Genomic DNA, 16949 nt, shown 5'->3' with positions numbered 1-16949 from the left:
TTTCTTATGTCCATCCCTTGAGTGTCCTCTGTTTACTTACCCTATTTCCAACATCATGGTGGTATTTAGCTGACAACAGATGGTGTCTTGTACAGCAGACATCCTAACCTCATATGTCAACCACTCACCTATATATGTGAATACAGTAGAAGAGGAGGCAAGCAGAATGCAACATTTGGCAATGATCCCACATTGCGGCTAAGTTGAGAAGCTTTGATGCTTTCCGCCTGCACTGGATTACCATGTTGCTTTTCAGCCAAGTGATTTGAAAATGTAACTGCATGGAGATTCAGCTTAGCAGCCCATACACCCATCTCAAAGGTACACAACTGGCATCAGTGTGAGACTTCATCCATACCAATTTCAATATGATTTTACCATAGGTATTTTGCTAGGGAGTTTTCATTGAATTGCAAGCCAGTTGTGTTTTGGACACTTCATATGACACATTGTACTATTTTATGTCCATTCTGCACTCACTTGGCATACATTTTGTGTCATACTTTCATTAGCCACCAAAGTCTGATCTGGTATGTAATTAAATGCCATATGTGAGCATATTGTGATGCAGGACAACAGTGTTCTACAACACATACAACATACGGTAGAGATCAAGGGCACATTTAATGAGCATTCAGGTTCATTATTATTGGGTTTACTCACCATGGCCTAGCCCCGGTCCAGTGTGTGGTCCCGGACCAGATGTCACAGCCAGCCTTGTAGCAGAAGTCAGTATGTGTCATTGATTCTGGGAGGGCATCATTGTACCTACAATGATAAGTGTGTCAGCAACTTTACATTTCTGCTGCCACATGTGATGCACTCAATTTCAGGCCCAAAGGATAAGCACAAGCAGTTGTGGGCACCACTGTTGCAAAAGTGTGTAGAACTTAATATCATGAGTGATCCCACATATAACTTATAATGGGCCCACTACCTAGAAGCAACGTCTATCAAAATGACAAGACAATGTTAGAAGTACATAACCAGCTGGGTGGCCTGGGCGATTTCATGTATAGTGAAAACAGTATAAGTTGGACAGTGGATGCATTGTCAATACTACTGACAATGGTATCTCACTTGATTTGTTAACATTGGAATTCTTGATTATGTCTACAGACACTATTACAATATAGTGGGGACACCCTTTTGACTTGTTGTGGCACTCGATTGCAGGATTGAATTCCCAGGTCTGGGACTGTCGGTGGAATACATGTTATGTTCACCAATTAGAAAGGTATGATGAGCCAAGACATATTATATTTTATCTTCCGCTATTCACATATGTCATTTGCTAAAGGTGAATGTCCATTGACAAATTCAATAGTTTTTAAGCTAGTTTTTCATCTCTGGTTACCTTACATATACGGGCACTATTTGTCCCTCTGTTGTCTCATGACAATGTATGCCTTTTGACCATCTCCTGACCAGTTAGACCTACCAGTTTGTGAGGATGGCATGCCTTGCTCTGGACGATGTTGTTTCCTCCCAGAAGATGCAGGGACCTCTGCAACTGCAGTTGTCTGTGCTCTGGCTGAATATGTCAATAGGTGAGAAGAGAGAAAAAAAACAAATGGGAAATGTACATGTGGAACTTTTCAGGCATTTCCTCATATCTTCTGCATGCTAACAGTGTTGTGAAGTACTGTGGCAGACGGGGCAGGTTCGTGCAGTGGGGCGTTGGAGATGTAATGTGTGGTAGGGTGGGAAATGAAGAACGGAATATGTGAATGACATACTTTGATCTGAGGATTCTCTCCCCTCCTGATTTGTGATTTTTGCTGACACAGGGTGAATTACTTCTTGGATAATTTGTGGCAGATTTACAGGCCCCTTGAAAGACATTTAAGCCGCTGTTGCCGCACACCATGCGCCACGTTGCGACTTAGTTACAACGTGACACATCTCGGGAGATGCGTCACATTGTAGAGCCCTGCGCAACATTAAACCTGCGTCAGGGTTTAATGTAAGCAGGGTGGCCATTCCTCTGTGCAATGCCTTGTAAAAGTGATGCAGTGAAATCTACAAGATTTCACGGAGTCACTTTAAAGAGGCCCCTACGACGAAACCTTACACCTGCTTAAAGCAGACGTAAGGAGTGGCGCAGCATGCTAGGTAAGGGCGCTCCATGAACATTGTTGGAGTTGTGTTGCACTTGTGGCACAACCCCAGCAAAGTGCCGCCCTTACGCCATCAGAAGCGACACACATCTGTCTATCCCTGCGCCACAGTGCACAGCACTGTAAATGCGACGTATCCGTGGTGGAGCAAGGGTAGAATTGCATGTCGCATCAGTGGTGGTGCATCCCTGCTAATATGCAGGGATGTGCCAGTCCTTGTAAATCTGCTCCCTTGTATTGTCCCAATTCATTTGTCAGTTGATTTTCATATGCTCCTCAACCCCTTACTTTTTTGACTGACTCAGACACATCTGGATGAGTGGAAAGGGCACTTTGTCAATTGCAACTTAACAGGGTTAGGTATGTACAGCAGCAGTACTGTGCCCATGTTTTCAATAGTGGGAGAGGGATGTGCCATTTCTAATACAAAGGATTCTGGGACTTGTGGTGCAACATACAGAGGGTAACAAATGAGACTCTGACTGACTATATTTTTATATACACTTTGGACAACTTCCTTACTCACAATGCCAGTGCAACACAGACAATCTTTCATACACTTTTTCTTGTCATCCCATTTACCTGGTACCACGTATGGAACATCACTAACAGGCAGCCCATGGAGCATGTGGGGGTGGATTGTGGTGAGGATATCCTCCTCTAGTGAGGTGAGACGGAGGTGGGGTCCGGAGTGTGGGGCAGGGAGGATCCTGTTCAATTCGATCCTGGAGTACTTGTCCTTCACCCTCTGCTTTTCATACTGCCCCTCCTTGTTGATGTCCTGGACTGTGCGCCTTTCCTCCCCCAATGCTGTGACAGTAGTGGCTAATTGCTTCCATAGAGCTGCCGTACACGTGAGTCTCTGACTGACTATATTTTTATATACACTTTGGACAACTTCCTTACTCACAATGCCAGTGCAACACAGCCAATCTTTAATACACTTTTTCTTGTCATCCATTTACCTGGTACCACGTAGCGGACGTCACTAACAGGCAGCCCATGGAGCATGTGGGGGTGGATTGTGGTGAGGATATCCTCCTCTAGTGGGGTGAGACAGAGGCGGGGTCTGGAGTGTGGGGCAGGGAGGATCCTGTTCAATTCGATCCTGGAGTATTTGTCCTTCACCCTCTGTTTTTCATACTGCCTCTTCTTCTTGATTTCCTGGACTGTGCGCCTCTCCTCCCCCAATGCTGTGACAGCAGTGGCCAATTGCTGCCATACAGCTGCCTTCTGCGTGCCACTGGTGCAGTAAGGTGGGAGACCATATAGGCATTTGTGGTGCCTCACTATGTACTCCACAAGCATGGTGGTCTCCTCAGTGGTAAAGTTCTTCTTCCTCCTCATTTGTTCCATTATCTTCTGGCAATGTACAGCGATTGTAAACATGAACTCTCTGTGGCCAAACCTGTTCCTTCAATGTGTGCTGCTTTTACATGTTTGATGGGGCTGGTCTTGCAATTAGCGTTAATTGACTTCAGCGCTGAATGTGGTGGGGGATGGTAGGCACTTGAAACATTCATCAGGTCAAAATGGAGGAATTCCGGCAAAAAAGCGGGAGTTCCGGCCCGGAAGAGGAGATTCTGGCCCGGAGGCAGAGATTCCGGCCCGGGAGCAGAAATGCCGCTCCGAGTGCAGAAATTCCGGCCCGATTGCGGACGTAAAGTTAGTAGACATAAATCCATTCTGTGAATACCAAAAGTAGTACGTTCATTCAGTGAATGCCAAAAGTAGTAAGTGCATTCTGTGAATACCAGAAGTAGTACGTTCATTCTGTGAATGCCGAAAGAAGTAAGTTTAGGATTTTGTCTTAAGTGAGTTCTGTGAATTGGGCCCAGAGAGGTTAAGTGGTTTGTCCAGAATCCAGGATTTTGAAATAAGGTTGGGATTTAAACCTGGTTCCCTAGCTCCAAGATTACCAGCTTTAGCTCCTACGCCACATTTCCTCCCTCCTGCCTAGTTCACTCACTAATGAATCATTTACTACTATAGAAATTTACACCATGTCCACATAAACAAGCACACAACCACATTGGCAACAAGACATAACATACCATATAATAAATATAAAAATAGTCAATGGATGTAACCAAACTTCTCAATCTGAATGATGCAAGTACTATGTTACACTGAATATGAAATGATTTCAAATGCAAAACAAACTTGAGAAGAATATCACAGATACAGTATTGAGTGCTAGAGAGATGAATATCATACCTCTGCTGAACACCACTAGGGGAGACACACAATGCTGAGCAACACACCCTTTGTCTTTCCAGGGTAGAGAGGTAATGCTTAAAATGGTTACCTTGCTTAAGATCCTATACATTTTACAAAATTACCCCTTTTAAAAACACAACTGACTTGTTGCTACTTTCAACAATACTCTCACTAAGTTCATATGGGGAGGTAGCTGGCCCTGAATGGTCTATACCAAATGCTGTAAATGTACATAAAATGGGGTTATTGCAATGATAGACATAGTCCTAGAGGGCATCGCACTTCCTGGTTGTTAATTATTGGGTCTATGGCACAACCTATGATCTGACATATAGACTGGAGTGGAGACTCATTGGAAATGCTTCCCACCCATACTATTTAGATGGTGAGAAATTGTCTGTAAGGGCCTCTTTTGCAATGGAGTCCATAATGAAGTTATGGAAGTCATTGTATGGACATATTGGGTGGGAGGGGAGGCTCACGGAGGAAAGACCATTGCGGTGTGGCACTCATTTGCCTCAGATGTCTGCCCTGGGCTTTGAGGGATGGGACTCCATTGGGCTCTCATGCCTGGGCCACATTGTTGGACCCTCTAGTCTGAAATCCCTTGAGAAACTACAATTGGAATTCAATCTTGAATGATCTCAGTTTTTCAGATATCCGCAGCTCAGATATACATTTAGGGCCTACACACCTGTTGCCATGGATCTGGATGAATCTAGCTCCTTGACAGCCAACATGATTTACAAACCACTAATTATTCACACGCCGGACTGTTTCCTCGCTGTGAGTTTGTAATGGGAAACTGATGTAGGTCCCCTTGAGAATTCCAAATAAATAGCCATGATCATGGCCCCAAGTGAGACTGCAATCTCAGCTAGACGTAGATTAATTCAGCTCAAATACTTACACCCTGTCTACTGGACTCTGTATCGACTATGGCAAGTGCATAGAAGTGACATTCCAAGCTGCCTTAAATATCAAACAGCTGAGAAAGACCTCATACAACTAGATGGGGATGTAGAGTACTGGGATGGTATATGTGACACTTTGGGAGCAGTGATGAGTAAGATACTCAATCGTGCCCCGAAAACGGCACTGCTAAATATGCCGGATGACTAGGTGTTCACCCATGCAGAAAATGCATTTGTACAACTGGGTATTTGTAATAGGTAAGCACAACATAGCCCATCAGTGGAGAAAATCCAGACTCCACCCATTGCTAGCCAAATGGAGGGCGAGTACGGACCGGTGTTGCACGTTTGGGAAAATTTTACATGGGGTCCGGGGATGTCAATGGACGAATGACAGCGAGTGGGGTGAATGGATGGAATACAGGGAGGGTACTTGACCCCGGGATACAGAACTTGTTCATCTTGTAACCGAGTGCTTCATGGCATAATGCAATCTCGGTGTGACACCTAGACATTTTAGCATGACAATAGATGGTGGAATGCTTGGTATTTTGTAAGAATGACAGATGTACAGGCAGCACTTTCCAATTGATGCTATATCATGTAATAGGTGAACATGGCAATAGAAAGATATCTAAAATAATGAAAAATAACTCTGACTAACAATACAAACAAAAAGCTGCAGAATGTATGTCTGGCTATCACATACATCTGGATCAACCAATGGTGATACCACACACAAGAGTACAGCAAAATGATCATCCTCACAAACAAGTTGGATGTCACAGGAACACTGAGACTGACAAAAGTAAGTCATAAAGTAGCACTCATTTAATCTGGGACATCCCACAAACATACACCCAAACACACACATGCACACACATACGCAAGCACACACACACACACACCAACACCAAATACACAGCTAAAGAGGAAAACAACATAAATAATGTCCACCATCTGTAATATTTATGCTGTTGTGCATGAAGGCCAACGCCATCCCTAAGGTCCCAATTATGAATGCCTCATAAAATGATAACACCCAGTTAAAGCCAATGTGTACCTGAGTGTCCGAAACATAGATTTGTCACTAAAATCTGACAGTGGGATTTTCGCCCAAAACCTTTTGGTAGGTCACTCGTATTTATTTATTAATGTGACTTAGAATTCCAATCGAGGTCTGCATAGGCAACAATACAAAAATACATTTTACAGTGCAACAATGTCAACAGTTGTGATTAAAAAGTGACAACAGCCTTGAAAAGTGACATCATGCATTGAGCAGCATAGAACATACCAAAATAAGATTCTTATAAAATTACATTGCATGCAAAGCAAATCAATAACTATTAAAAAACCAGAACATGCATTATACATCACAAACCAGACCACTAATTCATGCAAATACATTATTAGAGATTTAAAAAGTGTGTAAAAAATAAGATCTTATGAAAAACCATTTCATTTGGGGAAGACACAAGACATGTGTGAGCTTCCAGAGCAGAACGTATGTTATGTTTGAGAAATAAAGGCTTTAAAAAGTGGCATTGTGTATTATGCATCATTGGACATACAACTAATGCATGGTTTAGATCTTGATTGTAAAAACCTCAAAACTAGCACCAAGGCAAAAGGATAAGAGGAGCATAAACCAAACTCCAAGCGTCGGGCATGGGGCATGGGGGGAGGCAAGAGAGTTCAGATTGCAGATCTTATGGAGATTATGGGGTACATTAACAAGGGCTTTATCTCCACTTTTTTGGCTTTAAAAGCCAAAGAAGCGGAGATAAAAATACCGCCCTATCAACAACAGGGTGCTAACATGCAAAATCGCATGTTAGCACCCTTTTTCATTACGCTTTCCTTTGCATCTCTAATGAGATGCAAAGTGGGCGTTCCAGAGCAAAATAATAGGAGAAATGTCGCTAAGCGACATTTCTCCTATTATCAAGCTTCACGCTAACCCTGTTAGAGACAAACAAAGCAGCGCTAACCACGGTTAACGCTGCTTTATTACGTCTGCTTATTTTCAGACTTAGCCATGTAATCCAATGAGAGGTGGATTACATGGCTAAGTCCACCATGGGCTATCAACAAGGATATCCCTATCCTTGTAGTTTTATCGCTGCATTACCAGCGATAACCTCCCAAAATGCCGCTATCGCTGGATTTTTTATCGCCTAGGCGGTTAGCGTTGTTAATAATGCGATAACCAGGCAATAATATCCAGCGATAGTGGGCGTTAAAAAAATTAACGCTAAGCGCCCTTAGCGTTAATTTTCCCTGTTCCTTGTTAATATGCCCCCAAGTCCTTTCATTTGGTCTATAAAGCCCCAGCTTCTCATGTCCAACTCCTCACACACACAACATAATGAGGGGGTAAGTTTAACCCTAAACACAGACAAAACACTCCCAAAATGGTGTCTCCCACATGATTTATATTACCTTATGAGAGCATTTGCCTGAGAAAGTGGCTCAGATGATCGACATCTCACCCCCAACGTGAAAAGATTTTGCCCAAATAGATGTACAAACCCACCATTTCTAGTTTCTCTTCCACTAAAAACCAATTTAACTTCTCCCGCTTTCTTGTTCCCTTCTTTCAAAAACCCATGATCTTACTGTTGGTGGTATTCATTTAAAAAAAAGTAAACCTCTGAAAATTTCATCAAGGTGACATTGCAAGTCAATGGGGCTTAAATCCATTATAACCACATTGTCAGTATATAGCAGGGAAGAGACAGACATTGTGAAAGCCTTTGGGGATCCCCCTGAGCCTGACCGGGTAGATCATATAAATACTAGAGTGAAAACAACAGGGGGGTCAACAAGCAGCCTTGCTTTAAACCATTTTGCATTTTAACCTTTCAAGATAAATCCTGTGTCCTTTCCATGAGAATTTGACACCAGTTATCAGAGTGGAATTCGATAATCAGCCTTAAGAGATGGCGTGGGGCACCGTGGCGCATAATCTTTCTCCGCAGCGTTTGGCGATCAACTTTGTCAAACACCGTGTAGAAATCAATAAAAGCTGGAAACACAGGCATCCCAAGACAGGGTTTATTTCTCAATTATCATCTGGAGGATCGCAATATTATCAATGGGGCATGATTTCACCTAAAGCCTGCTTGTTCCAGAGGAATAATATTATTTTCTTCTACCCACTGTTGTAGACGGAAAAGCACACTCTTGGCAAAGAGCTTGCCAGTTGCATCCATAAGTGCTACCTGCCTAAATCTTGCAGGCTAGTATTTGGGACCCTTCTTATACAACGGAACAAATGGCCAAAAAAAGACCCCCATACTGCGGCCTCCTTTTAAATAACCCCAATAGGAATCTCAATGGGCCGATTGTTCTTGAACATCAAGGGGCAGATTTACAAGAAACTGATGCATCTCAAGAGATGCATCAGTTTCCCTGCGCCGGCCTGTGATACCCTTGTGCCGCCATGGATGCGCCATATGTACAATATGGCGTACCATGGTACAAGGATTGACAGATGCATCACAAATGCTGACGCATCTCTACAGATGCGTCAGTTATTTGTAAATCTGCCCCTTGATGTTCAAGAACAACCGGCCTCTTGCGGTTCCTATTGGGATTATTAAAACGGAGGCCACGAAAGTTACGCATTGTTGGATTTGTGTCACAAGCACGACGCAATGCATGGGGAGGCCTTAAACATTGTACTGCGTCACTCCTTACGCCTGCTTCAAGCAGGCATAAGGTTTTGACGCAGTGGCATCCTAGAAGTGGCACAGTGAAATCTTGTAGATTTCACTTTGTCACTTCTACAAGGCTTTCCTGTGTGGGAACGCCCACCCTGCATACATTATACCTGATGCAGGTATAATGTAAGGCAGGGCTTTACAACGTGACGCATCTCCCTAGAAGCATCACGTTGTAAATTGGCCGCATTGTTTATGCTGCCGCTGAGTCACAAAACTGACACAACAGCGGCACAAAAGTGTCGCAAGGGGCTTGTAAATCTGCCTCCTAGAGTTTTATCTAAACCTGGCATTCTCAGGTATGGAAGCAGCACGATATGCCACCATCATCTCATCATTCACACAGAGTACAAGTGGGTCAACTTCCTCAATATAGGTTGAATACAACTTCGAGATATTTGATACCCAGACATTCTTTAGGATGGAAATGGCATGCACAGTCACTCTAGCATCACAATATTCAGCTATCATTTGCCAGGATTTCAGTGAATCCCTTGAGTTTGAGGCCTCTCTCAAGTTAATCCACTTAGCATATCATTCCCTCCTGCTTTGAATCTGCATCCTCTGTGTCTAGACAAGTACAACAATAAATGCTGTTTCCTTGTGAGATAATACATTTTCAGATTTAACACCTTCAATTTAGGATTACACATTTTCAGCTGCTGGGAGCCTATACTCGAAGAATTAATTTATGAAACCACTCCATATGGGATTCATAAGTGGATATACAGTCATCCCCTTCAGACTCATTCAAAATGGTCCACATACTTCTAATCATAAAACTTAAGACACAATGTTCTTAAATGCCCAAAAGATATGACCATTACATTTCTTAAAACTGATCCTACGTAAAGAGGGATTCCCAAGAGCTATTTCCCACAGTTTAAAGTCTATAGTAGTATATCAATTAGACAGTGATCACTTATAACAGTAGGACGTACAATGAAAACCTCACAGGCCCCGAAATCTGATAAGAAACAAAAACATAATCAAGTAAACTCTGAATAAAAGACTGAAAAGTGTCTGCAGCAGGAACTCCTGCTGGAGTTCTTCTATTTAAAATAGCCATGTCATACGTCCCAAAAATTTCAATCTACAAAAAGATGTGTTTTTCAATTCTAGATTTTGCTGGTAAAGAGAACTCCCAAATGGGCCACAATTCTTCATTTTCAGCATTAGCAAAGGATGCAGATACCACATTTGAGACCTTTGCATTTAAATCACCCACGATAATGACCAGGGGACAATCTTTGGCCAAGCTAACATCATGCACAAAAGCAAAAAATTAACTCACCAGATTGTCAAAAGATTTTCTTGGAGGAATTTATATATTTGATGATATAAAAGAGAATGGGCAGTATTAGAAATTGGATTTCTGGTTGGCTAAGGTTTGCGCCAAAGCTAGGCAGAAAACACCACTCTAGTCAGGGTAAGGGAGTTACAAGCTAAAGATAACCCCTACTCACCCCCTTGGTAGCTTAGCACAAGCTGTCAGGCATATCCCGGAGGCAATCTGTAAAGCGTTTGAGCAACACACGCACAGCAACAACATCCGAGGCACACCACAAAAGGAACTCCACACAAGGTCACCCTGACGGTTAAAGGAATGCAATTGGCTTGTGCAGGATATTATGGGCCAAACGATGATAACCCAGGAGCACTCTTGAAGCTAGAGGCCAGTCTCTTGAATATCACTGCACTGATTATAATAGGGGGAGATTTTAATTTAATATTAAATAAGGAGCTAGATCGTACTTCTAAAGTAAAATATAATACCCCAATAAGAACGTCTATAGCACTAAAAAATATGATCAAGGATTTCAATCTGCTTGATATTTGGAGATGTAAGAAGGGGAAAGATAGGGACTTCACCTTCTATAGCAAGAGGCATAAACACCACTCAAGAATAGACTATTTTCTTGTGGATCAGGGGTTGTTATCAGTAGTTGAGTCAATACTGCATATTCCTGCAATCCTATCAGATCATTCAGCTGTAGAGATGAGTTTGGGGTATAAGCAAAAAGAACCCCAGAGAAGGTGGACGCTCGATAGAACCACACTATTGGATGAGTCAGTGATGTTGGAATTGGGAGAAAAAATCGACGACTACTTTAAGTTTAACATCGGTACAGCAAATGTCCAGATAGTTTGGTAGGCTTTTAAAGCCTATTTAAGAGGGTTACTTTCCTCCAGTATGATTAATAAGAGGAAAAGTATAAAAAAAAGGAGAAGAGGAGCTGATGAAGAAGATAAAGGAAAAAGAGTTGAACTTACAGAAGGCGTCCCTGGTGTCCCTGGTGTCCCAGGATTCGATCCTATGCTTGGAAAAAGAGTTGGAAGGTTTATAGGCAGAATATCAGGCCAATCTGGATAAGAAACGTATTAACAGGTGGAAAGTTAGTAAGCTCCAGCATTTTGCATATGGCGAGAAATGTAGTTCCCTCTTAGCATGGAAGGCTAGGGCAGACAGGGCAAGGAGTTGGATAAAGAGCTTAACCCATAGAAAGACAGGGGTTCTATTATTCGATGAGGATGAAATTCGGGAAGAGGCAAGATTTGTTATGAATGATTTATATAAGGAGGATATTGAATCAGGCCATAAGAGAGCTAAGGCATGGTTAAATCAAATAACTCTCCCTCAGTTGACTGAAGAGCATAAATTATTTCTGCAAGCAAATATAACGGAGGAGGAGGTCAGGGCACATTGTAAACAAATGGCCAGGGGTAAAGCAGCTGGCCCCGATGGGCTGCCTATCGAGGTATATTTAGGAATGTTAGATAAGGTGGTACCAGTCTTAAAAATCTTTTAAATAAAATATATCTCGAAAGGGAATTTACCCCAAGTTCTTGGGCTGAGGCGACGGTGTCCCTGATTATAAAACCCAATAAGGATCCTCAGAAGATTGAGTCCTAAAGGTCAATTTCCCTGTTAAATTCTGATCAGAAGATCTTTGCAGGCATCTTAGCAACAAGACTAGCTAAATATATCAAGACTATAGTCCATCCTGACCAGAGAGGATTCATACCGGGGAGGCAACTAAATGAGCTCACTTTCCGGGTAATGGGTGCAATTGATATAGCGGAAGTAAAGAAGCTCCCCCTTACAATAGTTGCAATAGATGCCGCAAAGGCTTTCGAACAGGTAAATTGGGCATATCTTTGGGAGACATTATATAAGTTTGGCTTTCCTCAAAATTTTGTTCAGACTGTGAAGTCTCTGTATTTCAACCCGAAAGCTAAAATTTTAGTGAATGGTGCACTGACAGACTGGTTTAATATTACAAGAGGTACTAGGCAGGGATGCCCCCTGTCACCCCTCCTGTTCAATTTATATATTGAGCCGTTTGTATGCTGGCTTAGGGCAGATTCAAGCATTCTTCCTCTTAAAATTGGGGGGGTTAGAGTTAAAACTGGCCCTCAATGCGGATGATTTGCTTATGTTCACATCAAACCCTGTAAAAGCCTTACCTAGGCTGTTTGATAAGGCTGTAGCGTTCGGAGCAGTTTAAGGCTATAAAATAAATAAAGAAAAGACAGAAATAATGAAATGGAATCAAGTGAAAGGTAGTCTAGGAACTAGGAGCCAAATGAGATATCTGGGCGTAAATTTAGTTCAAAATCTAGAAGATATTCCCAAAGTTAATTGGAAGAGGGTTTCTAAAGAGGTGGCAGGTTTACTTACACGGTGGGCTAACCTCCCTTTAAACATTTACGGGAGGGTTAACCTGGTAAAAATGATAATCTTGCCAAAGATGACCTTCTTATTTAACTCTATTCCATTATCTTTTAAGGTAGAGGATATCGCTAAATTACAAGGAAAAATCGGTTCCTTCATCTGGGCCACAAAAAGCCCCAGGATAGCGTGGAAAAAGTTAAGACGAGGTCTTAAAGTTGGAGGATTAGCGCTACCTGATTTACTCTTTTACTGCTATGCTTTCCATTTCAAAAATTTTAGAATATTGGCCAATAAAACTGACTCTTCATCATTAGGTCTATTGTTTGAGGCAATGTTAAAGGATGTAGAGCATGGACAGGAGATTTTTCTTTATAAGTATGGAGATCCACAGTTCTACAAGAAAGTCAGATTAAAGATACTGGGAGCAGCATTAAAGACTTGGGTACAAATCTGGAGAAGAATGAGAATTCCATACTTTGCAGCACAGGCCCCAATCTGGGACTCTCCAGGTACACCTGAATGCCTCCAGGATCAACTTTGTCAACCGTTAAAGAGGGCAGGTATAAGATTCTGGGGAGACCTTCAAGTGGATCCGAAGTTATTAACCTGGGAGGCGTTAAGTAGTTTAACTTGTGGGACATTGACCAGGTTTAAGTTTTATCAGCTGTCCTCTTGGTGGGAAACACAGATTTGGGGCAAAGACGATACAAACTGGAATTCTGATTTAGTTTCCAAAACGAGTATATGGAAAAGAGAAGTTTCCTATTGGTATTGGGCCCTCTTGGAAGCTGGCGAGGATGTGGAACTTGAGACTAGAAGACTCTGGGGCAAAGTAGCTAGTGGTGGAGAGAATGACATTTTTAAAATATGGTCGGATTTTTTTTCTATGTTGCAGGCAATAGTTAAACCTGCCGCACTCAGGAGGAATCACCTCTATACTGCCTATAGAGTCTATTGGTCGCCCAAAAAATTATCTAAGGCTACGGGAAAGGAATACACCTGTGCTCAGTGTAAATATCCTGCAGCTGATGATATTCACATGCTTATGGAATGTCCAAGAATCAAGCTATATTGGACTGAGGTATGTGAGTTTCTTGAAGACGTATTGAATCAACAGATGGAAGTAAGTCTCAATATGATTTTTTTTGGCCTACCATATGGTTATGCTATGAATACATTGGCTGCCTAGTTTGTGTGGTAATCCTCACGAGGAGGGAAATATGTAGAGTATGGAAATCTGAAACTCACCCAAATTTTGCTGATTGCTTAAAGAGCATTATCCATACAAGTGAATTAGATGTGGCTTGCGATCAGAAGAGTGAAAATAAGACCTGGGCTGCTCTGTTGGATTGGAGAGAAAAGTAAAAACTTGGTCCTTTGATTTAGCCAAGGTACCATTGGTCCTGTCCTCCTAAGTAACATTGGGTCTTCCATGAATTGTGAACAGGAGAAGGGAACAGGGAATGGTAATATCTTGAGGGGATAGATCTCCCTTCGCTCCATATGCCTTACCCCAAGGGCCAGTCACAGTTATACTAGGCTTGTATAGATTGGAGGAACCCCATCAAGAGCTCCTTTTGTTGGTATTATGAGGACAAAAAAAAAAAAAAAAAAAAGGTTATATCAAAAATAGCCTTTGTATTATCATAAAACACATTATAATAGTAATTGCACAATATACACTGTGCCACCTGGAACTAGGCAATATTTACAGTGGATTATATACACATGACAGGGCCACTTGGACCACTGTCAGAACCATCACAAAGTAATAATGCACAGTATCACATCAGGCGCAAAATACATTATACGCCAACTTCATAAGCCTAAACATATTAGACCATAACCTCCTAATCATAACTCATATTAGGCATAAATGACAGTGGAGAATAACCTCCCAAACATAAACCACAATATGTAAAACCTCATAACATAAACCACAGTAGAGGCATAAATCATGGTGCATAAAACACAGCACATGAATCACATTTCCCAGCCCCACATAAATCACAGTAGGGCCTGGCACCCTATCAACGTAACAGTCCCCCTGGCCAACTGGCCTTTTCAAAGGGGCTCAAATGCCCTATGTCCCAAATGTCAGGGCAGCTGCCAATGCAGCGGAAACCAAAAACACACAATTGCGCTGGAGCACAGGAGTGTACCTCACTCCTGTCTCACATAAAAATGCCCCCAAAGAACTAATAGCCTAAACATTGCAGCTGCCGCTAATTGCCATGCAGCTGTGATGAAGAAATTAGGCCCTGGCATCGACTGTGCCTTGAGAGCCTGACTGGGACTCTGTCACCACTATGCCAAAAACGTTGCAGCTGCCCGCGCTGGTGCGGCGCAGCTGGGAATCAGGCAAAGGACCTGGCACCACTGAGCCTTTCCAGCCCCCATCGGTGCAGCTGCCCTCTAGCAGGGCAGCTGTAGGAAATGGCCAAAACTGGAAGGGGCACGAGCCCCTATGGGCCCTCTAAAAACAAATATTGCCCCATCGTTGCATTTGCCCACTGTGAAGCAGGCAACTGTAGAAATTCCAACCGGAGGAAGGCACGGGCACCACTGGCCCTCGGGACCCCCACTGGACCCCCACTGGGGCCCTGAAACGCTTGTGCCCATCATTGGAGCGGCCCGCTCTCAGGCGGGGCCACTCGGAATCCCAACATAACTGCCCGGGTGTCTCGAGCACCAATCACACAAAGGAAAAGAGAACAGCCTCGGCCCCACTCACCGGGGCTTGGATCAGGCTCCATCTCCTCTCTCTTGCCGGCTCTTCTCCTCGTGCAGCCACATGCGGCGCTCTCCCTTTGCCACGGGAGCCCCGCTGGCCTGCCTCAGCAGTTCCCCTCCTTCCTGGCGGCACTGGGCTATGCTAAAGAGGCCCTCCTCCCACTGGACTCTGCTGGCGGAAACACGGTCTGCTGCAGGGACTTCTCCCGGCTCTTCCGTGGACGTGGGGCTTCCCTCGGTGATGCGGAAGTCCCGCCCCACGACAGGCACCACGTTGCCTGACTTCCTCTCCGGCCGGGCCGCAGCGGTGAAATGCGGGGTGGGCTCCCACTTCGAATAAAGATACTGGTGGGGTGGGCACCCGACACAACAAGCACACAAGCGGGGTGGGCACCCGCCATTAAAATAAAGCATAAGCGGTGTTGGCACCTGCCATTTCAATATCCAAGAATGCAGGTGGGCACCCGCTCCCAGCAGCATCACGGGGAATCCCTATGCCGGGGATTCCCTCACTGTCTCTTCATGCAGTGCAGCGCTGCCAAGCCCACGCGCTCCTCTCCCCAGGCAAAATATTGTGGTCCCAGGGCACCAGGAAAATAAAAAGTGAAGCGCTCACAGGGCGCAAGGAGCCATAACTCCAACAGCACAAAAGCAAAAGGAGCAAGGCTGGGTCCAGGGAGGCAAGCCCTCATGGCGGTTCCTCCTGGGCCCCAGCAGCAGCACGCCCCAGCAAGGTTCAGGAACAGCACCAGCATGGCACAGGACAGAACCCAAAAAGCATGGGGTCCCAGCCCCTACATTTATACTCCTTTCTCCTTTGTTCGGCAGTGTAGGGTTTGGGGAAACCAGATGCAACTGGTTCAGGGGGGATTTGGAGCACTTTGTTTTCCAAGCACCTCTTCCCCTTTCTCAGGTGGGGGCTAGGTGATCAGACACACCACAGGGGGCGGAGCCAGCATTGCACAGACTGGGCGCAGTCCTATTCAGAGTCAGGGGATTACTCCTCCCACTACTCCCAACGCAGATGTCCCATTCAGCCTAGTGCTGACTCGCCCTGTCCCTCCTGGAGCCACAAACTCCTCCCAGCCCCTGTCACTCAAAAGCCAGACATGCAATTCACATCAGGCAGCCACACACACAGCACACAGAAATGCCAACGTCTAAAAGTGGCATTTCTCAAAGAGTCATAATAAATCTGCGTACACCATCGCGCAGCATTTATTATACAATTTCATAAATACTAAACTCAACCACGCTGCTCCTCCCATCCCAGGAATTATCACTGACACACTTATCAGGGAATCCCCAACGCATTCCTATGGGAGGGCAGGCCAATCTTACCAAAGTTAACCCAGAGAGCGCATGTACTTTACACTGGACCACAGTGCTAAAGTGCCCAGAGGCCCAAAACCACCAACACCATGTCAGAAATAAGTCAGGGAGAAAGGCAAAAAGTTTAGGGATGACCCTGCGGAAAGGGCCGAGTCCAACAGGCAGCCTTTCCCATCGCAAAATCCAACTTGGTTCCTGTTCACCATATTCTTAAGCCAGATTGCTC

At 43.9% G+C, this 16949-nt stretch overlaps 1 protein-coding gene across 2 annotated transcripts in view; it reads right to left on the bottom strand.

Moving 5' to 3' along the window:
- Window positions 1-16949, bottom strand: part of LOC146817301 (isoaspartyl peptidase/L-asparaginase-like) — a 1382729-nt gene that overhangs the window by 1328400 nt on the left and 37380 nt on the right. For both annotated transcript variants that reach the window (XR_014962527.1, XM_085609197.1), the window contains exons 2-3: window positions 1442-1534; window positions 664-768 (exon numbers count right to left, since the gene is read on the bottom strand). The gene's annotated coding sequence lies outside the window, so the exon portion shown is untranslated. The remainder of the gene's footprint in view (window positions 1-663; window positions 769-1441; window positions 1535-16949) is intronic.

Source organism: Triturus cristatus, chromosome 6 (assembly GCF_964204655.1).
Source record: "Triturus cristatus chromosome 6, aTriCri1.1, whole genome shotgun sequence".
Classification (NCBI taxonomy): Eukaryota; Metazoa; Chordata; class Amphibia; order Caudata; family Salamandridae; genus Triturus; species Triturus cristatus.
This window is presented reverse-complemented; position numbering and strand designations above follow the sequence as displayed.